At 45.0% G+C, this 21,807-nt stretch overlaps 1 protein-coding gene across 2 annotated transcripts in view; it reads left to right on the top strand.

Moving 5' to 3' along the window:
* The first annotated feature begins 12,557 nt into the window (after positions 1–12,557).
* The window catches only part of RNF144A (ring finger protein 144A), a 63,189-nt gene continuing 53,939 nt past the window's right edge, over positions 12,558–21,807 (top strand). The window contains exon 1 of one of the 2 annotated variants that reach the window (XM_040427518.1): positions 12,558–12,644. The gene's annotated coding sequence lies outside the window, so the exon portion shown is untranslated. Of the gene's footprint in view, positions 12,645–12,786; positions 12,867–21,807 lie in introns of those variants that run through there. The other variant, XM_040427519.1, reaches the window with a different exon arrangement.

Here is a 21,807-nt window from a genome sequence, read left to right as displayed (position 1 = left end):
GATGGGGACGCTTCTAGTTAAAATATAGGAGAAAACTCAGATCCAATGGTATATTAATAGGGACTCCTGACTTTACATTGAAAGTCAATGGAGGACGGATCCGTTTGCAATTGCACCATATTGTGTCAATGTCAAACGGATCCGTCCCCATTGACTTGCATTGTAAGTCAGGACGGATCCGTTTGGCTCCGCACGGCCAGGCGGCCACCAAAACGACTTTTTCCTTCATGTCTGGTGATCCTCCAAAAATCAAGGAAGACACACGGAAACAAAAACGGAAACAGATCACAGAACAACGGAACCCCGTTTTGCGGACCGTGAAAAAATACTGTCGTGTGCATGAGAGTGTAGTGTCGGTTCCTTGTAATTTTTGGCAGCCTTTCATTTAGTGCATAGGCTTTATGAGTGTAGGAGTCCCACTACCTGAACAATAGTACCACAATGTGAATGAGGCCCTCCTTTATGTGATATACAGGTTGTATCGGAGTGCCTCTTCCTAGTAATTTTTGGCAGCACTTTATAAGTAAATATACAGGAAAGAATGTTTCCTAATAATTTTTCCTCTAAAATCGATTTTATCTTCGGTTTTGCGGTTATTATTGTCAGTCTGTAAAAGTGGCGTACTACGCGGACAACATCGTTTCCAGCAGCGACCTGGGAGTCCAAGATGCATCCAGACATCCTCCCCATGCTGTTCCCGAACCATTTCGGTGGTGTTTTCATCAATTTCTGACCTTTTCTCATGAACCAGACACCCTCCTCTCTTCAGAGCAGGGGGTGCCTGGTTTAATGCTTGGGTTCTCCCATTGACTTCCATTGTGCTCGGGTGCTCGGTAGAGCACCCGAGCATCCCGAGGTGTTCGACCCGAGCACTTTGTTGCTCGATCAACACTAAATACTACCACTTTACAAAGCACTGGTGCGGCCTCATCTAGAATATGCAGTTCCATTCTGGGCACCAGTCCATAGAAAGTACGCACTACAGCTGGAAAAAGTACAGAGGAGAGTGGCTAAACTGATAAGGGGCATGGAGGGTCTTAGTTATGAAGAAAGAGTAAAAGAATTGAATTTATTTAGTCTTGAGAAGAGACGCCTAAGGGGGGGACACGATTAACCTATACAAATATGTAAATGGGCCATACAAAAAATACGGTGAAAAACTGTTCCATGTAAAATGCGCTCAAAAGACAAGAGGGCACTGCCTCCAATTGGAGAGGAAAAAGTACAGTCTCCAGAAGCGTCAAAGCTTCTTTACTGTAAGAACTGTGAATCTGTGGAATAGACTTCCTCAGGACGTGGTCACAGCAGGAACAGTGGACAGTTTTAAAAAGGGTTTAGATGAATTCTTAAAAGTAAAAAACATAAATGCTTATGAAAACGTGTAGAAATCTGAGTCTCACTTCCTTCTGGGATTCACATCCCCACCTATCCCTTGGTTGAACTTGATGGACTTTTTTCAACCGTATTAACTATGTAACTTAACACCCTGTGTTAAGCCACACCCACAATCACACCCCCTTTGGGGTGTGGCTTAAATTGGCGGATATTTTTTGTTGGGAAAGGTGGCAACCCTAATTTGAATGGATTAGTGGTTACACATGAGCCCGGCTTCTCGGAGACAGCAGGGCATGCATGTCCACTAGAAACACTGAATGCATGTGTAACTGAATGCATGTGTGTTACCACTTCTGCACCTTGCTACTGTCTTTTATGGTCTAACCTCATGTCATCTTGTGCATTTATTCCAGGTCCTCCACAATGTGCATTCCTATAATGTTTGCAACTGCTTATAACATGTAATATACCTGGTTCACCAGCAGGTGGCAGAAAATATGGCAGAGCTACAGTTAGATAGAATGGAACCTTCCATTCCATTCTAACCCCCCTCTGGAGAGAGGTGGGCGAGTCCTACTTCCTGCAGGAAGGGTGGGGCATTAGTTCTAGTCAGTCTAGCTTACCCCCTGCTAGGGGAAGGGTGTGCAGGGGCACGTCTCTGCTGGACGTGCCCACGCCAGCCAGAGCACCTTAAGCTTCGCTGGCCATGGAGGCCAAAGCTTGATGCTTCAGGAGGAAAGTTCCCTGGCATAACCTAGAGTCAGACTACAAAGTGAAGTGCAGCATACAGAAGAAGCTGCGTTATACAGGCAGCCTGTCAGTACAGCAGAGTCAGAGAGAAACAGATATAGGAGAGTGGAGTTTGCCTGCCAATTTCATGCTAAAGCCTGCTGGAACCAAGACAAAGCCTGTAAGCTGTTTTGAGAAACGTTTATTTGAGTAAAACTGCCATTGAACTTCATCTCAAGGTCTGGAGTCAAGTTTTTCCTTAATCCCTCAATTATTCCCTTTATTTATTGCTTCGGAGCCAAAGCCTGGGGTCCAGCGGTATCCAGGTAGGAGCACTGTGACACACATAAAGAGACATTTTAGGCCTCACTATACCACTCGGCATTCCTACACCTGGGTCGCGTTATAGAGGGCCCTAAGGGGAGGCGCCCGTTGCACATGTATTTATGTCTAGATTTATGTATTTATTTCTCTAAGCTCTCGGGACATATTGACCCAAGTTGTCCATTTCTCAGAAACATACAAAAGTAGATGCCATTAATATCCGGTTGTTGAATGTGACTGTTTTCCTACATAATTCACATGGTGATCCTAGAAATGAGGGCGGTATTCTATTTCTTATGACAATCACAGCACCCATACGTGTACTCGTTCTACAGCCGGTACTGACGTCAATAGGAAGAGACCCGTTTCTAAGGTAATATCCAGTAGATAAGCTTCTCTGAGTCACTACTCATAAGTGCTAACCATGTATTTATAACCTCCAGCTGTGCTCAGCTCATTGTACCAGGCCCCGCAGCATCTTCTGGTCACCTGTCAAAATGCTCCTCTCTCTTTGGGACAATATGGGAAGATATCGTTGGACTGGATTGTTGTTGTTGTTGTTGTCTACGTTTCCGTATTTGATGCCATTGTTCTGGAGACCTTTATACAGCCCATACAGTCTTTGATAGGTCCACTGTCAAATGTATGTTCTAAAATCTAAACACTGGGCGACCATTTGGTAAAGACCAAATTTGAGCATTATTTCTCCTGAATTCTATGATATGCGTGGATGGCATTCATCTGCACTGCCAGTATTGTGCACCCAACAATAGAGACATGAATTATAGATTTATATTGGGGAGTTGCTCAGAATGCAATCTCTTAAAGGGGCTATCCCATGATCAATGTAAAAAAATGAAAATCAGACATCATATAGTACATGACAATCCCTTTCTAACAAAGCTAGAACCAGCCCTGTACCTCACATGGATCCAGAGATCTCCCCATTCATTGCTCCTAATGGTTCTGCTGGATTTATTTCAAGCTGGCAGCTCAAGGCAAGGTTATTTTCTGCTGCAGCTAAGGGGGCGTGTCTAGGCTCTCCTTATCACAGCTCAGGAGGCGTGTCTTTTCTGCACCAGCTAAGGGGACGTGTCTCAGCTCTCACTGTTCTGTCCCCACATGAAGGTGAATGAAGGTGTAAATGATAATGACTTTGTGACTGTCCTACCTTCGTATTCAAGCAGTGGAGCAGACCGGACCGGCAGATGCTCAGGTTAGATGGATCCAGACGTAGACATGAGGATGCAATCAAACGTGGGTTTATTTGATCCAGAGCAGTGACATACGGTGATGCAATACAGTGATGCAGTAGCAGAGTAGATGCTGTGATGTGGATGTCTTTCCTGAGACTAACTGCTGGTCAAAAACTGATGCCTTCACAAGCCGAGGTGTGTGTCTCCAGTCACAAAGGAATGCAGCACTGAAAATGGCTACAGGAAGTGACAAGGACCAAGGCTGCTAAAACCACGCCCAGAGAGAAAAACTTTATTTAACAAGAACGAGGCGTGCAGCATACGAATTCCGGCCAGCAGATGGCAGCAGAGAACAATACATTGAAACAACATGGTAAAATGAGATAATAATACAATGCATGAATTAAATTTGAAAGGAACAGCACAATCACAGCTCAGGAGGCGTGTCTTTTCTGCTGCAGCTAAGGGAGTTGTCCATGCTCTCCCTATCACAGCTCAGGAGGTGTGTCTTTTCTGCTGCAACTAAGGGGGTGTGTCTCAGCTCTACCTATCACAGCTTAGGAGGCAGATGAAGGATGAAACTGAGCATGTGCGGCCTTCTAAGTGAGCTGGACAAAGAAATAAGAAAAAAAAACTGCAGGTGACGCTGTACAGAAAGACTTTATTAAATAACTCAGATGCTAAACAAAATTTTTAATTACAAAAATATTAAGATTCAGGTCCTGGTTTGAAAACTGTAGAATATTTTTCATGGGACAATCCCTTTAAAAAAAAAAAAAACAGAACAAGGAGGTTGAATTAAAAGTGAATGGCTACTTTTGAGGATTCCTCGTAATTAGATAGGTCCAGTACTGGTAAGGCAGGGCATGGGTATCCTGCTGCTGCAAACCAAAGAAATCAGTGGCAGTAAGTGTCTAATTTCCCTATAGTGCCTCCACAGGAGAAATTGAATATTACAAAATGCACATGAATGCAAGCATTTTGCGGTCTGCAAACCACGGTTCCACAAAATACAGAAGCGGTCCGTGACTTCAAAGGGTCCGCATTTTGCTGAAAAGTATAGGACATGTTCTGTTTTTTGCTGAACGGACACACAGATGGTGAAAGCACATGGATGACTCCTTATGTCAGTGGCGCAAAAGACATAACAAACCCTATACTTACGACAAAATTTGAATCAATGGGTCCATAAAAAAAAGCAGATGGCACACGGACCACGTTCGTTTTTTTCGGGATCCGCTGTTTGAGGACCACAAGATGCTAATGTCCTAAGTGAAACTCTGTGTAGTTCCTTTCCTGGCTGAGAAATGGGCGTGAAATGGTCACTACAGCTGAGCAGGAGACCAGGTTTACTTAGGGTAAATGCACACGATCGGGATTGTTTTTTCCATGCGGATTTTGACCTACGGTGCGGATTTAAAAATCTGCAGCATGTTCATTTGTTTTATTTTTCCTGTCCAGATTTTCTCCATTCACTTCAATAGGGAGAGTAAAATCCGCATGCGGAAAATCCGCATGTAAATCTGCACCAATTGAGACAGCCCCTTTAACTCTCTCCTTTAATATACTAGAAAAGACAGTGTTTGGATACGTGTTTTAGGGACTGGGGAGGTCCCAGCGCTCTGGCTTCAGTGGTCACAGTTTTATGGCCTATCTAGGTCATATCCTATAAAAGTCTGTGGTTGAAAACCAAAAATGAGGAGTGATTTTTCAGGGTCACAGCAGTGTCTTCTGCAGCCTCCTCTAGACAGTGAATTGTATCTGAGAAGCATTTGTATTGTGTGATATCGATTGTTCTCAGACTCACGTGTGTCACACCGCTGTCTTCCACATGGGCCTCGATACAAAATGAGGACCTTCACATAACAGTTCTGTGTCGGTCTGTGCAATAAGTTCACATTATGTGGGGTCCCTATACATTAAAAAAGTGAGGTATTCAACGTGTATACATTGCTGCATAGAGGGACTCCAGCCTGTCTGTCTTTATATTCCTGGTGCATTTTCTCCTCCTTCATCAGTGCCTGACACATGCTACTATAAAGTAATGGCCATAAGGGTCCCTATGTGCAAGGCCAACCATAAGCTTTATATAGCGCCCCTGTATACAACTTATACACAGTGCTGGCTATAACCCCCATATACAGTGCCGACCACATGCTACTATAAAGTAATGGCCATAAGGGTCCCTATGTGCAAGGCCAACCATAAGCTTTATATAGCGCCCCTCTATACAACTTATACACAGTGCTGGCTATAACCCCCATATACAGTGTCGGCCACATGCTACTATAAAGTAACAGCCATAGGGGTCCTTATATGCAAGGCTAATTATAAGCTTTATATAGTGCCCCCTATATAACTTTTACACAGTGCTGGCTATAACCTCAATATACAGTGCCGGCCATATGTTACTATAAAGTAATGGCCATAAGGCTCCCTATATGCAAAGCCAACCATAAGCTTTATATAGTATCTCTGTATACAACTTATACAGAGTGATGGATATAACCCCCATATACAGTGCCATCCATATGCTACTATAAAATATCCGTAAGGCTCACTATATGCAAGGCCAACCATAAGCTTTATATAGTGTCCCCTATACAACTTATACACAGTTCTGGCTATAACCCCCATATACAGGGAGTGCAGAATTATTAGGCAAGTTGTATTTTTGAGGATTAATTTTATTATTGAACAACAACCATGTTCTCAATGAACCCAAAAAACTCATTAATATCAAAGCTGAATATTTTTGGAAGTAGTTTTTAGTTTTAGCTATTTTAGGGGGATATCTGTGTGTGCAGGTGACTATTACTGTGCATAATTATTAGGCAACTTAACAAAAAACTAATATATACCCATTTCAATTATTTATTTTTACCAGTGAAACCAATATAACATCTCAACATTCACAAATATACATTTCTGACATTCAAAAACAAAACAAAAACAAATCAGTGACCAATATAGCCACCTTTCTTTGCAAGGACACTCAAAAGCCTGCCATCCATGGATTCTGTCAGTGTTTTGATCTGTTCACCATCAACATTGCGTGCAGCAGCAACCACAGCCTCCCAGACACTGTTCAGAGAGGTGTACTGTTTTCCCTCCTTGTAAATCTCACATTTGATGATGGACCACAGGTTCTCAATGGGGTTCAGATCAGGTGAACAAGGAGGCCATGTCATTAGATTTTCTTCTTTTATACCCTTTCTTGCCAGCCACGCTGTGGAGTACTTGGACACGTGTGATGGAGCATTGTCCTGCATGAAAATCATGTTTTTCTTGAAGGATGCAGACTTCTTCCTGTACCACTGCTTGAAGAAGGTGTCTTCCAGAAACTGGCAGTAGGACTGGGAGTTGAGCTTGACTCCATCCTCAACCCGAAAAGGCCCCACAAGCTCATCTTTGATGATACCAGCCCAAACCAGTACTCCACCTCCACCTTGCTGGCGTCTGAGTCGGACTGGAGCTCTCTGCCCTTTACCAATCCAGCCACGGGCCCATCCATCTGGCCCATCAAGACTCACTCTCATTTCATCAGTCCATAAAACCTTAGAAAAATCAGCCTTGAGATATTTCTTGGCCCAGTCTTGACGTTTCAGCTTGTGTGTCTTGTTCAGTGGTGGTCGTCTTTCAGCCTTTCTTACCTTGGCCATGTCTCTGAGTATTGCACACCTTGTGCTTTTGGGCACTCCAGTGATGTTGCAGCTCTGAAATATGGCCAAACTGGTGGCAAGTGGCATCTTGGCAGCTGCACGCTTGACTTTTCTCAGTTCATGGGCAGTTATTTTGCGCCTTGGTTTTTCCACACGCTTCTTGCGACCCTGTTGACTATTTTGAATGAAACGCTTGATTGTTCGATGATCACGCTTCAGAAGCTTTGCAATTTTAAGAGTGCTGCATCCCTCTGCAAGATATCTCACTATTTTTGACTTTTCTGAGCCTGTCAAGTCCTTCTTTTGACCCATTTTGCCAAAGGAAAGGAATTGCCTAATAATTATGCACACCTAATATAGGGTGTTGATGTCATTAGACCCCTTCTCATTACAGAGATGCACATCACCTAATATGCTTAATTGGTAGTAGGCTTTCGAGCCTATACAGCTTGGAGTAAGACAACATGCATAAAGAGGATGATGTGGTCAAAATACTCATTTGCCTAATAATTCTGCACGCAGTGTACAGTGCCAGCGACATGCTGCTATAAAGTAATGGCCATAGGGGTCCCTATATGCAAGGCCAATCACTAACACTGTAGTGCCATCCATATATAATTCATACACAGTGCTAGCTATAAGCCCCCATACACATTGCTGGCTATAACCCCCATATACAGTGCCGTACACATGCCGCTATAAAGTAACAGCTATAGGGCTCCCTATTTGTAGGGCTAACCACAAGCTCCATGTAGTGCCATCCATATACAACTCATATTCACTGTTGGTTACAGCCCCCAATATACGGTGCCAACCACATGCTACCATAAAGTTACAACCACAGGGCTCCCTTTATGTAGCGCCAACTACAGGCCCCATATAGTGCCATCCATTTGCAAGCCATAAACATTGCATTCCAGTGTCCCACATATACAGTGCCACATGCCACCACATGGTGCCTGCCATGGCACACCATGTACATAGAAGATATATACCCAGTAAAGTGCTGGCCTTTTTAATGTACAGTACTCCAATCCGCTCTGATCACTTCCCGCATGTCGCTCCATGCAGTGGGCAGTGCCTGAGAACGATGCTGTCACTCTGTGCCCAACTTAGGATGGAACAATTCAGGCAGAGACAGCAGGGTTCACAACGAAAGGACTTAGAGGGGTTTTCTCATCTCAGACAATGGGGGCATATCGCTAGAATATGCTCCCATTGTCTTATAGGTGTGGGTCCCTGCTCTAGCCACTCCCTGCTCCGTTCTCGATATAGGTGCGGGTCCCAGCTGGGACCAGCACCTATCAGACAATGGGGGCATATCCTAGCGATATGCCCCCATTGTCTAAGATGGGAATACCCCGTTAATATGAGATCGGAGGGGATGCCTGGAGATTAGCCACAGCGCTTACCGGTGCTCTGGTGAGCACCGCAACCTCCTCGCCTATCACCAAGCACAGTGCCGTCCATTCGATAGTGGCTGTGCTTGGTATCGCAGCTTAGTCCTATTCACTTGAATGGGACTGAGCTGTGCCTAGACCATGTGACAGATGAATGTGATGTCTCTGGCCTAGGAAGAGCCCTACGCCCTCACGGAGCACCACAGCTTTTTCGGTGGGGAGTCAAACCCCAGCCGATCTCATATTGATGACCTGTCCTGAGGATAGGCCATCAATATGAAAATCCCACAAAACCCCTCGAACATTATAAAAGCACAACACCTTTAAACAGGGGTAGACTGGCCAAAGACCTTACAGGTAAATTTCCCAGTGGGCCGATTCCCAGGGGGTCATCTGAGCCCTCCTCACGGCCGGCCAGTGTAAGTTTTTGGGCATGTATTTTGTGCTGCTGGCAGTATTTTGTGATGGACTGTGGTATTTGGCTCTGTTGGGGTGGTATAATGTGCCACAATATGGTACTGCTGGCCCCACCTACTTGTTTTGGCCCTGCCTTTCATCAATTTGGACTCGACTGCACAATGGGGCCACTTTCAGTATTTTTTCTCTAACTTCCCTATAAAATAAAGGCATGGTAACAACGCACAACATAGCATAAGCGACCGGCTAGCCTCACTGGTGTCTTTACAGTTCAGGTGCACAATGCAAGGGCTCAATTTGAAGGCACTATTTTGTAAGGGGTGCTATACCGAAGTACCCCCTTTCATAATGCCTGACTCATGGGACCTTCATGACTTGGAGGGGCAAGGGAGGTGACTCGAGGGGAGACTCGATTTATCATGATTAGTGTTGAGCAAACTTTTTTCAAGTTAGGCGTACAGGTTCAGGTTATCTAAGAATCCCGTTATGGATTCTGCTACCATGGACCATAACGGAATTCTATGACGGCATGCACCACGAAATCCTATAAGAGACATTGCGTTCCGTCATAATACAAGTCTATGCTGGCCATAGACTTCTATTGTGACGGAATGCAATACAGAATGCCTCTTATAGGCTTCCGTGGTGCGTGCCATGGTCCGTGGTAACGGAATCCATTATGGAATTCTTAAATATCCCCGAACCCGAACACCGAACTTGAAAACGCAAGTTCGCTCAACACTAATCATGAAGCATCACAACCCTTTATAATACTGCTGTTCTCTTATATACCCTCTGCCACCGCTACAATGACACCACGGGATTCATGTCTGACCGCACAGTAGGTAAGTGGGCCAGATATCTTAGGGGATTCCATTTGATGCCTGATTTTTGGAATTTCTGCTACATGATGTCCGTGTAAAAGTTTATACAATACAGTAAGGCCTCATGCACACGACCGTTGTGTGCATCCGTGGCCATTGTGCCGTTTTCTGTTTTTTTTCGCGGACCCATTGACTTTCAATGGGTCCGTGGAAAAATCGGAAAATGCACCGTTTTGCAGCGTGTTTCCTGTCCGTCAAAAAAATAGACCTGTCCTATTTTTTTGACGGACAACGGTTCACGGACCCATTCAAGTCAATGGGTCCGTGAAAGAACACGGATGCACACAAGATTGGCATCCGCGTCCGTGATCCGTGGCCGTAGGTTACTTTTTATACAGACGGATCCGAAGATTCGTCTGCATAAAAGCTTTTTCAGAGATGAGTTTTCACTTCGTGAAAACTCAGAACCGACAGTATATTCTAACACAGAGGCGTTCCCATGGTGATGGGGACGCTTCTAGTTAGAATATACTGTGAACTGTGTACATGACTGCCCCCTGCTGCCTGGCAGCATCCGATCTTACAGGGGGCTGTGATCCGCACAATTAACCCCTCAGGTGCTGCACCTGAAGGGGTTAATTGTGCGGATCACAGCCCCCTGTAAAAGATTGGGTGTTGCCAGGCAGCAGGGGGCAGTCATGTACACAGTTTGTAGTATATTCTAACTTCACCATGGGAACGCCTCTGTGTAAGAATATACTGTCGGATATGAGGTTCACGATGTAACTCATATCCGACAGTATATTCTAACATAGAGGCGTTCCCATGGTGATGGGGACGCTTCAAGTTAAAATATACCATCGGATTGGAGAAAACTCCGATCCTATGGTATATTAACTCCTGACTTTACATTGAAAGTCAATGGGGGACGGATCCGTTTGCAATTGCACCATATTGTGTCAACGTCAAACGGATCCGTCCCCATTGACTTGCACTGTAATTCAGGACGGATCCGTTTGGCTCCGCACGGCCAGACGGACACCAAAACGACTGTTTTTTCATGTCCGTGGATCCTCCAAAAATCAAGGAAGACCCACGGACGAAAAAACGGTCACGGATCACGGACCTACGGACCCCGTTTTTGCGGACCGTAAAAAAAAAAGGTAGTGTGCATGAGGCCTTAAGATGGATTTACACGGGCAGATTATCGGGAATGAACGTTCCTGCAAGTTCTCGTTAGGGAAGGGGCTAAGGGTCCGACCACATGGTCAGGTTTCCTGATGCAGTTTTGGAGGCCAAAACCAGGAGTGAATTGAAAAAAGAGGAGAAGTCGCATCTGACCTTTAGGGTATGTTCACACAACGGATTTTGAAAATTTGCCTGCAAAATTTGGCCCAGAATCAGTTTTTTTTTCCATGCGTTTTTCATGCCATTTTTGACACCGTTTTTCCACACTTTTTGCTTGTGGTTTTTGGGGTGCCAAAAAACGTACAGAAAAAGCGGGGGAGGGGGGGGGGGGGAAAACACGTGGACATGTTGGTTTTTTGATGCTTCCCACTGATTCCGTCCATGTGGGAAAAAAAAAAGAGAGCGCCGTTTCACATTGAAATGAATAGGGGGAATGTTCTGAGGAGTTTTTTGGAGCTGATTTTAGGTGGAAATGCTCAACATGGATGCCAGCCGCGTTTGGTATGTCGTTTTCATGGATCATTGCTAGGATTAATGTTCAGCCTAGTAGTGTGCATGGGATACAGATGACACAACGAGGCACGGAAAGGAAACCCACGGAAGCACTCCGTAGTTCGGCACTGCACCTTCCGGATTGCGGACCCATTCTGTGATGTGGTGAGCACACGGCCGGTGTTTGCGGGCCGCAATATGGGCACAGCCGAGCAACAGCCGTGTGCATAAGCCCTCAGTGTGCAAGCACGGCCACCACTGATGGATTGCGAAACGAGCGGTGTATAATGTGATGGAGAAATGAACCCAGCCAGCAAAGGAAGCAATATGGATAATAATAATACATTAGTAAGTGCCTTGTAATAACTGTATCTACATGATAAATGCTATTTGAGCCATAGAGGAAAGCTGCTATCAAAAACCGGCTCTGGCAGACTTGGGTCCTCCATGTATTTCACCGTATAATACACCAGGCCTTGCTGGTCACGGATTTCCTCTGTCCAGATAGCGACACAGTGACTCCATAGTCCCTTGTCCTCATAATGACATAGTCCCAAATGTATAAAAAACAAACAAAAAAAAAAACATATTCACTATCAAGTCCTCTTCTCCTGCCGGGGACTGACCAGGCGAGGAGCAGCCAAGTGATTCTGGATCCGATCCCGAGGCTGCTCCTGATTGACCTGGAGACTGGCAAGTCCTGACCGCCGTCCTGGAGGAATTTTTTCACCAGACATTTTGGGACTGCAGGCAATTATCAGGGAAGGGCTATTGATGTTGTTATGTAATATATTCATAACACAGTCCTATCATCCAAAGCTGCACCGCAATCTAAACAAAAGCCCCAAAACACTGCTCGAAGAAGGGCTAAACAACCATTCAATGCAGAGTCAGGAGTGTAATGCTGGGATCCTGTCTATTGAGTTTACATCAGGGACCAGGGCTTCTGAGGACCCCCCCGCCAGTCACCCTGGTTATCCCAGGATCCGGGACTGCGCATGCGCGGCAGCTCGCAGACAGCATCAGGCTCCCACGGCTTGGTGGCCCGGGGCCGCAGCTCCATCTCTATGCCTGCCGGTAAGTGCACCTCGTGGTCAGTAGCGTGCTGTGTATACATAGTCAGGGGGTGTCCCACACATCATGCATCCCCCTCCCCTGGTCTGGAGACTGCCAGGCCCTGTACTCCCCCCTCCTCCTGAGGCTGAAGAGGGAGGAGAGAGCTGCTGCTGCTGCCGTCCACAGGAGGACTGCTCCCCAGTGCTGTCACCTCAGGAGCTGCTGCTGCTGCCACAGAGTGGGGTAAGATGGGTGTGCAGGGGGCCACAGAGCAGAGGAGGGTCCGAGAGGAACAGGGGGAGATGTGGGCAATATTAGATAGACATAATAGATACATCCGAATATATACACATAGAAGATTGATAGGTAGAGAGACATAATAGATACATAGATATATAATAGATATTAGATGGGCAGACATTCTAGTAAGAAGTATAGCATGTTATGTGGTTTGGATGCTGCTCTCCATGTAATAGAAAACTGTCCGTAGACCCTGATATCCTCCGCACATCCATGTCACCGCTCTGTAGAGACAACCCTTTACAGGGACAGAAAACATTTCTGATGTAGGAAGATTTTGAGTACTTTTTTGATGGTGTGATTGTGTATGTGACCATCTGATGGGCTGGATGTACTGGTGGTGGGATGTACTGGTGGTAGGCTTGGCTTGGTGGTGGGATGTACTGGTGGTAGGCTTGGTGGTGGGATGTACTGGTGGTGGGCCTTGGTGGTGGGATGTACTGGTGGTGGGATGTATTGGTGGTGGGATGAACTGGTGGTGGGATGAACTGGTGGTGGGATGTACTGGTGGTGGGATGAACTGGTGGTGGGATGTACTGGTGGTGGGATGTACTGGTGGTGGGATGTACTGGTGGTGGGATGTACTGGTGGTGGGCCTTGGTGGTGGGATGTACTGGTGGTAGGCTCGGTGGTGGGATGTACTGGTGGTGGGATGTACTGGTGGTAGGCTCGGTGGTGGGATGTACTGGTGGTGGGCTTGGCTTGGTGGTGGGAAATACTGGTGGTGGGCTTGGTGTTGGGATGTAGTGGTGGTGGGCTTGGTGTTGGGATGTTGTGGTGGTGGGCTTGGTGTTGGGATGTAGTGGTGGTGGGCTTGGTGTTGGGATGTAGTGGTAGGTTGTACTGGTGGTGGCATGTAGTGGTAGGTTGTACTGGTGGTGGGATGTACTGGTGGTGGGATGTACTGGTGGTGGGCTTGCTATAGTCAGGCATTATCAGATCATTTCCATCGTTAATCTAATTGGTGATATATTTGTAAAGCAGAAACCGGCCTGCACTGATCCCCAATGTGTTGAATTGTTCGCCAGTTCTAATTGTAGTGTTTTTTTATGGTCCTTGTTTGTTCTTATTGACATGGGAGTGCAACGTTCTAGTGGCTGCTGGAGCCTACTAACTGGTTCCATCGGATGTAATATGTAGTATACATTACACTGTGCCTGTATTATTGAAGTGCTGTTATTGCATGTAGCCTTAATGTTCTCTTCCTGCACCCACAGAGCTCACAATCTATTGTCCTTCTCTCAGAAGTGCATTGCTTCTATATAAACATTATGGAGTCATAGGAAGGCCTGCTTAGGATGTCCTTTCTTCTGGTGAAAGCTAAAAGCTGCATCCCATGTGGGTCTTTGATCTGGAGGACCCATTGTCTCTACTGGAAAGTAACTTTACACATGCAACCACTTCTGTGCCAGGAATTGGTACCGACCCCACATTTTCAGACCTTCATTGGACTGCAGAGAAGTCTTTAATAGGAAAAACCCTCTAATGTGGTCGTTTCCAGTGTAGTTACTCCACTAATAGTAGCTGGTGGGATCGTAGCAGTAGGACATCCCTCTATCAGCATGACTTTGTAGGACCTGCAAACTAAGTATCCTGAGGAAGCTCTTGCTAACATCTCCAGAACTCCTGCAGACGTTGCACTGCCTTTAGCACGTAGATGTTATATTGCAGCCCGTACGCTTGCGGTGTGTGACTGTAGGTTTTCTATGTTTTCATGTGTTGGATAGCAGAGAGCATAGCTCCAGCTTTATTGTCTCCACACAATTAGTGGTTTTGTGTTACCAGAGGGAGGGGGTAGACATGCCAGGCCTTACACAGAGCGGCCCAGTGTACGTTGTTCCAGCACTAGCTCTGCCCTCACCCCTTCTCGGGGTTATCTGACAACTACATGTGGTTCGTGGGGCTTTTGTTGTTTGTATTGCATCACTGTAAAACAATGCAGTTATCTGACACCATTGACAAGGCCGGCTGTAGAGATTGCATCTGGTTGATAATGCAGCGGACATGTTGTAAATCAGAGGGACGCAACCTAGGGTTCCTCAGCTATTATTTATTAATTTATTTATTTTATGTAGTTACTGTATATAGCGCTGACATATTCCGCAACACTTTACAGACGTTATCATCATCACACTGTCCCCAATGGGGCTCACAATCTAAGTTCCCTATCAGTATGTCTTTGGAGGGTGGGTGGAAACCCGGAGCACCAGGAGGAAACCCATGCCAGCACGGGTAGAACATACAAACTCCATGCAGGTGTTGTCCTTGGCTTAGGCCAAGGCACCAGTGCTAACCACTGAGCCACCGTACTGCCCACACTTGTCGGGAAGGAACATATACCTTACATTACTGTTGTATGTTTCCTGTATACACATTACTGCTGCTATCAGAAAAGGTGATAGTGGCCCTAGACAACTCTGGCAACACTTATCTTACAGTGCTCCAGACTGAAAAAAATAAACAGGAGCCATTGTCTCCTAAACTGAAAAATTTAGGAGCCAAATTAAATTTTTTGTCGCCAAATTGAAAATATACACTCACCTAAAGAAATATTAGGAACACCATACTAATACGGTGTTGGACCCCCATTTGCCTTCAGAACTGCCTTAATTCTACGTGGCATTGATTCAACAAGGTGCTGATAGCATTCTTTAGAAATGTTGGCCCATATTGATAGGATAGCATCTTGCAGTTGATGGAGATTTGAGGGATGCACATCCAGGGCACGAAGCTCCCGTTCCACCACATCCCAAAGATGCTCTATTGGGTTGAGATCTGGTGATTGTGGGGGCCATTTTAGTACAGTGAACTCATTGTCATGTTCAAGAAACCAATTTGAAATGATTCGAGCTTTGTGACATGGTGCATTATCCTGCTGGAAGTAGCCATCAGAGGATGGATACATGTTCTCATTCTGTTTACGCCAAATTCGGACTCTACCATTTGAATGTCTCAACAGAAATCGAGACTCATCAGACCAGGCAACATTTTTCAAGTCTTCAACAGTCCAATTTTGGTGAGCTCGTGCAAATTGTAGCCTCTTTTTCCTATTTGTAGTGGAGATGAGTGGTACCCGGTGGGGTCTTCCGCTGTTGTAGCCCATCCGCCTCAAGGTTGTGCGTGTTGTGGCTTCACAAATGCTTTGCTGCATACCTCGGTTGTAACGAGTGGTTATTTCAGTCAACGTTGCTCTTCTATCAGCTTGAATCAGTCGGCCCATTCTCCTCTGACCTCTAGCATCCACAAGGCATTTTTGCCCACAGGACTGCCGCATACTGGATGTTTTTCCTTTTTCACACCATTCTTTGTAAACCCTAGAAATGGTTGTGCGTGAAAATCCCAGTAACTGAGCAGATTGTGAAATACTCAGACCGGCCCGTCTGGCACCAACAACCATGCCACGCTCAAAATTGCTTAAATCACCTTACTTTCCCATTCTGACATTCAGTTTGGAGTTCAGGAGATTGTCTTGACCAGGACCACACCCCTAAATGCATTGAAGCAACTTCCATGTGATTGGTTAACTAGATAATTGCATTAATGAGAAATACAGGTGTTCCTAATAATTCTTTAGGTCAGTGTATATAATTATAATTAGAGTTGGAGAAGATGAGACGCAGGTCACAGTAATGACCCAGCACTACATATTAGGGGAGTCATGATACCAAAATTTTGATTCGGTTTCGATACCATAAAAAAGCATTGCGATACTCAATACCATTCGATACCACGCAAAAAAAAAAAAAAAGAAACATCATTCCATTTTATGGAACGTCCGGCCCATAATAGAACAGTCCTATCCTATTTTTTGGGGGGAGAAGGTGACACGGTTATTATTATTTTTTTTCTTTTATGACGTTCACCGCATAGGAGATATTTTTAAATATTTTAATAGTTTTTTTTTTTGGACATGGCGATGAGTAATATGTTTATTTATTGTTTATATATTTTATAATTAAAATTGGGAAAGGGGGCGATTTATACTTAATATTTTGGTGTTTGTTTTTTTTAAAACTTTTTTAAAACTTTTTATTTAATAACTGTTTCCCCCCTTAGGGGCTAGAACCTGGGATTTTTTGTCCTATGCACCCTGATAGAGCTCTATTAGGGTGAATAGGACTTCACACTGTCCCTGTGCATAGTACACACAGTAGCAGGGAGCTTACCATGGCAGTCAGGGCTTCAGTAGCGTCCTGGCTGCCATGGTAACCAATCAGAGCCCCAGGATTACACTGCTGGGGCTCCGATCAGAAGCTGCCACTGCCACCAATGAGGAGGAGGGGAGGGGACCCTGTGACCACTGCTACCAATGACTTTAATACTTGGGGGGGGGGGTGTACTGCGCCACCAATGTTTTTAATACTGGGGTAAGGGGGGGCACTGCGCCGCCAATGATGTTAACTCACCCATTAATTCAAATACAGGAGGTGGGTGCTGGGTGCAGAATCACATAGCCTGCACCCGACCTCTATGACAGGGCGCTGAGTGCGGTACCTGAGGGGTTAACTGTCACGGATAGCAGCACCCTGTCATAGTGATCGGGTGCCGGCTATGTGCTTCTGCAGCCACCGCCTCCTGTATTTGAATTAATGGGTGAGTTGGATGCTGGCGCAGTGGCCACAGCCCCTCCCCTCCTCTTCCCCTCTGTATTTTCATTGGTGGCAGCAGCGGCACAGGGGGAGGGAGATACTGCTTCCTTCTCCTCTGTGCTGCTGAGCGAACGCCTGCGCTGGGGCGGCCGGGCAAGGAATTATTGGCTCCCATGCCCCGCCTCAATATTCAGCTACAGCGCGGCAGCCCTGTTGCAAATGGCGACAAGGCTAAAAAGTCTTGTCGCCATCTGCAAATTTTAAGGCGCATTGGCGACCATTTTGGTCGCCATCTGGAGCACTGACTTCCTGAACAAGGATTACATGGACACACATAGTATATGAGAGGGCACTCCCCCTGCCTCTCCGATGGTGATTACAGGCTGCTGTCACATCAGCCCTTCTTTTATTGTCAAGCAGGTGGGGAGAAGCAGGGAGGGCGCTCCCCTCATGAATACACCAGGATAATAAACATCTAATATATTCAATGATTCTTACCATTGACCAAGTGGCAAATTATTTGTGTGCTATTTTGGCTAATAGAAGTGTGGACCTGTCCCTTACACTGTCTGTGAAGGTTCTTATTTATCCAGGTCATGGTATATCTGTAAAGAATAAATCAAGGCAACTGGACTTACTGTAGATTTCCTGAAAACGTTTACTCGTTCTTCCAACGAGCTTTCTCAATTCTGAGTGACTGTACAAGAATTCTCTGGGAATAAATATGTAACTGCATCAACATCTTTGACCCCATGCTGGGTATAATGACCTATGACCCCATGCTGCTTATAATTACCAGATGTTGATTCAGTTACATATTTATTCCCAGAGAATTCTTGTACAGTCACTCAGAATTGAGAAAGCTTGTTGGAAGAACGAGTGAAACGTTTTCAAGAAATCTACAGTAAGTCCAGTTGCCTTGCTTTATTCTTTATTCTTACACTAGCTCTAAACAACTCCGGCAGCCTGTTCCAGCAGGAATCAGTCTGCCCGAGATGTCTGGATCCGGCATTGCCGGACTCTGCCTGATAACCATTATCTCGGTAAATATACAGAGAATCAGCCAGACGAAAACCTCTAATTCTCACAATATTTGCTGGGTTGCGGCCGGAACAACGCTGGTCCCCATTATAGTTAAAGGCTATGTACACCTTTTTTTTATTATTGCACTGCACTTATTTTGAGCTAAAATCATTTTTTCAATTGGTCTTTATTAAAAATATGGAATTTCTGTACAGAGCTGAGATGCTGTAGTAGCAGCCTGTGGATTTTCTGTATTTTCCGTCAGAGCAGGAGCAGACGGACTCCTTATCTCTGCTCTCTGACATTATAAACACTCATTATAGATCAGTTCTTATCTTACTGATGAGAATGTGGCTTAAATAAGTGTTTATGACCTCTTAGTAGTATAGAGATGAGGTTTATTAGATGACTGGCAAAAAGTGAAAGTGAAAGTACCAGTCACACAGCTGGACAACTGTTGACCCTTTGTGACAGAACAACTCAATATTTTTAATAAAGACCAATTGAAAAAAATGATTTTTAGCCCAAAATGAGTAAAATGCAATCATAAACAAAAATTGCCTCCGAAGGTGTACATAGCCTTTAATAGGTCCAAATGGGAAACATAGTAACTTCCGCCAATGCCGGGACAGCCTACCAGATATAAAAGCGCTAGTGTGAAACTAGCCTTACATAAAACAGCATTACTGAAGTGATCCACTACAAAAGAAAATGACGTCTCATTCACCTTCAACTGATAAAATTGGTCGCTGATTGAGCTAAAACCCTCGTGGGACTGCATATGTGCTCCATCTATAGTCATGGACTATTAGTGTAGGACTCCGTGGTGACTTGCTGGTTATTAAGCCCATCACCTGATGTTTTCCTTTGACAGAGAAAGTTGAGGATAGCTTGTTATAAATGCATACCTTCCATGTTGGTGTGAAACAGCTAGCCAATTGTACTACAACCGGTATGAGATCAAAAGTTGTGGAGCCTGAGATTCAAGAGAGTGGTGCAACATAGGGTTGTCACAATTTCAGAATTTGGACCTTGATTTCGATACCAAGTAAAGTATCACGATACTCAATAACAAATACTTTGCAATAAACCCACTCCCACAAAATTAACCCCATGTTGCCCATTATTTGATGAGGTACTTGATGGGGTCACTTACAATTAATGTGAGGCACATGTAGGTCCTAACTGATATAACCACGTGCCTCACATTAATAGTATCTCCATCAAGTACCTCCTCACACAATGGGCAACATGAGGTTAATGCATAAAGTACATTATTGGAGTTACTTGCTATTAATGTGAAGCACATAGTTTTATCAGCCTGGACCTACATGTGCCTCCTGTGAATAGTAAGTGACCGCATCAAGTACCTCACATTAAAGGGGTTATCTAAATCTTTGTAACCAATGACCTATCCTCAGGGTAGGTCATCAGCATCTGATTGTGGGGAGTCGAACACACAGGGCTCCCTCCGATCAGCTGTTTGAGAAGGCTCCGGTTCTCCTTTGAGCACTGTGGCCTTCTCATTGCTTACCTTAGGCCATGTGACATTGTGACCATCGGTCAGGTGGCCTAGGCGCATCTCAGCCCCATTTACTTGAATGGCACAATAATCTACTCATGTAGGTGGTCCCCAGTTGTAAATCTGTGCTCGTTAGCAGCTCTCTACATGGCCCGATCCTTTGATAGTGGGGCCATGTGTTGCATGGGCCATGGGAGGCTTTACAGTGGTGCACAATCCTAATATTTTTGACTGATAAGGAGCTAGTGGTGACATCCCTGTACTGAATTTGAATGTACAGTAAGTAGGTATTGACCACATAAAGCCTTCAATTCATGAGTAGATCACAAATCTTCGTTCCTGCAGGGGGTGTTCTGCTGTGTAGTCAGAATGTGGAGAGTAAAGATGCATTTAGACGCACCAATAATCGTCCAGATTATCGGGAGCGACTGTTCCTGCGAAAGGTCATTCCAGATCATCTGGCCGTCTAAATGTGCCGCTGATCACTCTATGAACTTGCAAAACGCTCGTTCATCAGGTGATCCTGACGCTTGTGTAGGCACCACCAATCATGGCTTCTTGGCAGCAGATTGTGTAGTCTAAACAGCGATCTGCTGCCCAGAAACCATGATTCTGTATGCGGGTGAGGGATCGCTATAGCTGTTGCCCGTCCTCATACTGTGAAGGAGATCCCTGCATGTAAACGTCCGGTCTCCTTCATTGAACAAGGAACTGACTGTCGGGAAGGAACACTTCCTTCCCGACAATCGGCCGCTTAGTCAGCCTGTCTAAATCCACCTTTAGGGTACGGCCACACGTTCAGGTTTCCTGGTGCAGTTTTGAAAGCCAAAACCAGGAATGAATTCAAAAATGAGGAGAAGTATTATCTGTACTTTATACTTTCTCTCCTTTTATCATCCACTCCTGATTTTTTTTCTTCTAGCTCCTTATCTTTTGCTAGGAGATCTCCTCTAGCTTGCAGGTGATGATGACAGACATCAGGGAGATAGAGGCTAAACAGATGACTAGTCATTTTCTTGGTGTCATAGAGCAAGTTATGGATCACAGAATTTCAGAGTGCATTAGAACAATGGTCAATTCCTCTTACAACTAGATTATACCCTGCACTGGGACATTTGGTTGCGTGCATATTGCAGGATGATCGCAATGTATCCCTGATCCTTTCCTTATTGCAGGCTACCTTTTCATTGTCTGGCCATTGAGATCAGACTTCTTGAGAAGGTAGAGTTGTGGTATTTGTTATACGGCACCCATTCCAGTGGGCTGAGTCCCCCAGAGTAGGACGTTTTCATACTTAGTGGCTGCTCAAGTAGGGAAGTACAGGCCTAGGACATATTGACATTGATTGTCGTGATGTCTTAATTTTCTTTGTGTTGCAGCTCCACTTGGTTGGATCACCAGTAAATTCTTGCCATTCCTTTCAGGTGACCCAATCGTCAATTTTCAAATGACTGTTCTCCCCTCGAAGATATACTGAGGTCATGCACCCGTCTCAGTAATTCATGTTAAGACGTGGTAGAGTTGCCACAGATTTATGTTGGTTCCATAATAAGGGCATGTTCACATGATGGATTTTTTTAGATGATAAAATCTAATGTGGAATTCACAGCTTTAAATTAAGGCCAACTATTAATGTGCAGTTTGTTGTGCCACTGATATGCACATGGATTAGCCCTATTCATTGGAGCAGATATGTGTGTGGCTACCTGCAGAATCCACTCTGCTAGGTGCCACCAAAAATATTGTACTA

This window comes from Bufo bufo, chromosome 4 (genome assembly GCF_905171765.1).
Source record: "Bufo bufo chromosome 4, aBufBuf1.1, whole genome shotgun sequence".
Classification (NCBI taxonomy): Eukaryota; Metazoa; Chordata; class Amphibia; order Anura; family Bufonidae; genus Bufo; species Bufo bufo.
The sequence above is the reverse complement of the archived record's forward strand: the minus strand, read 5'-3'. Positions and strand labels throughout refer to the sequence as shown.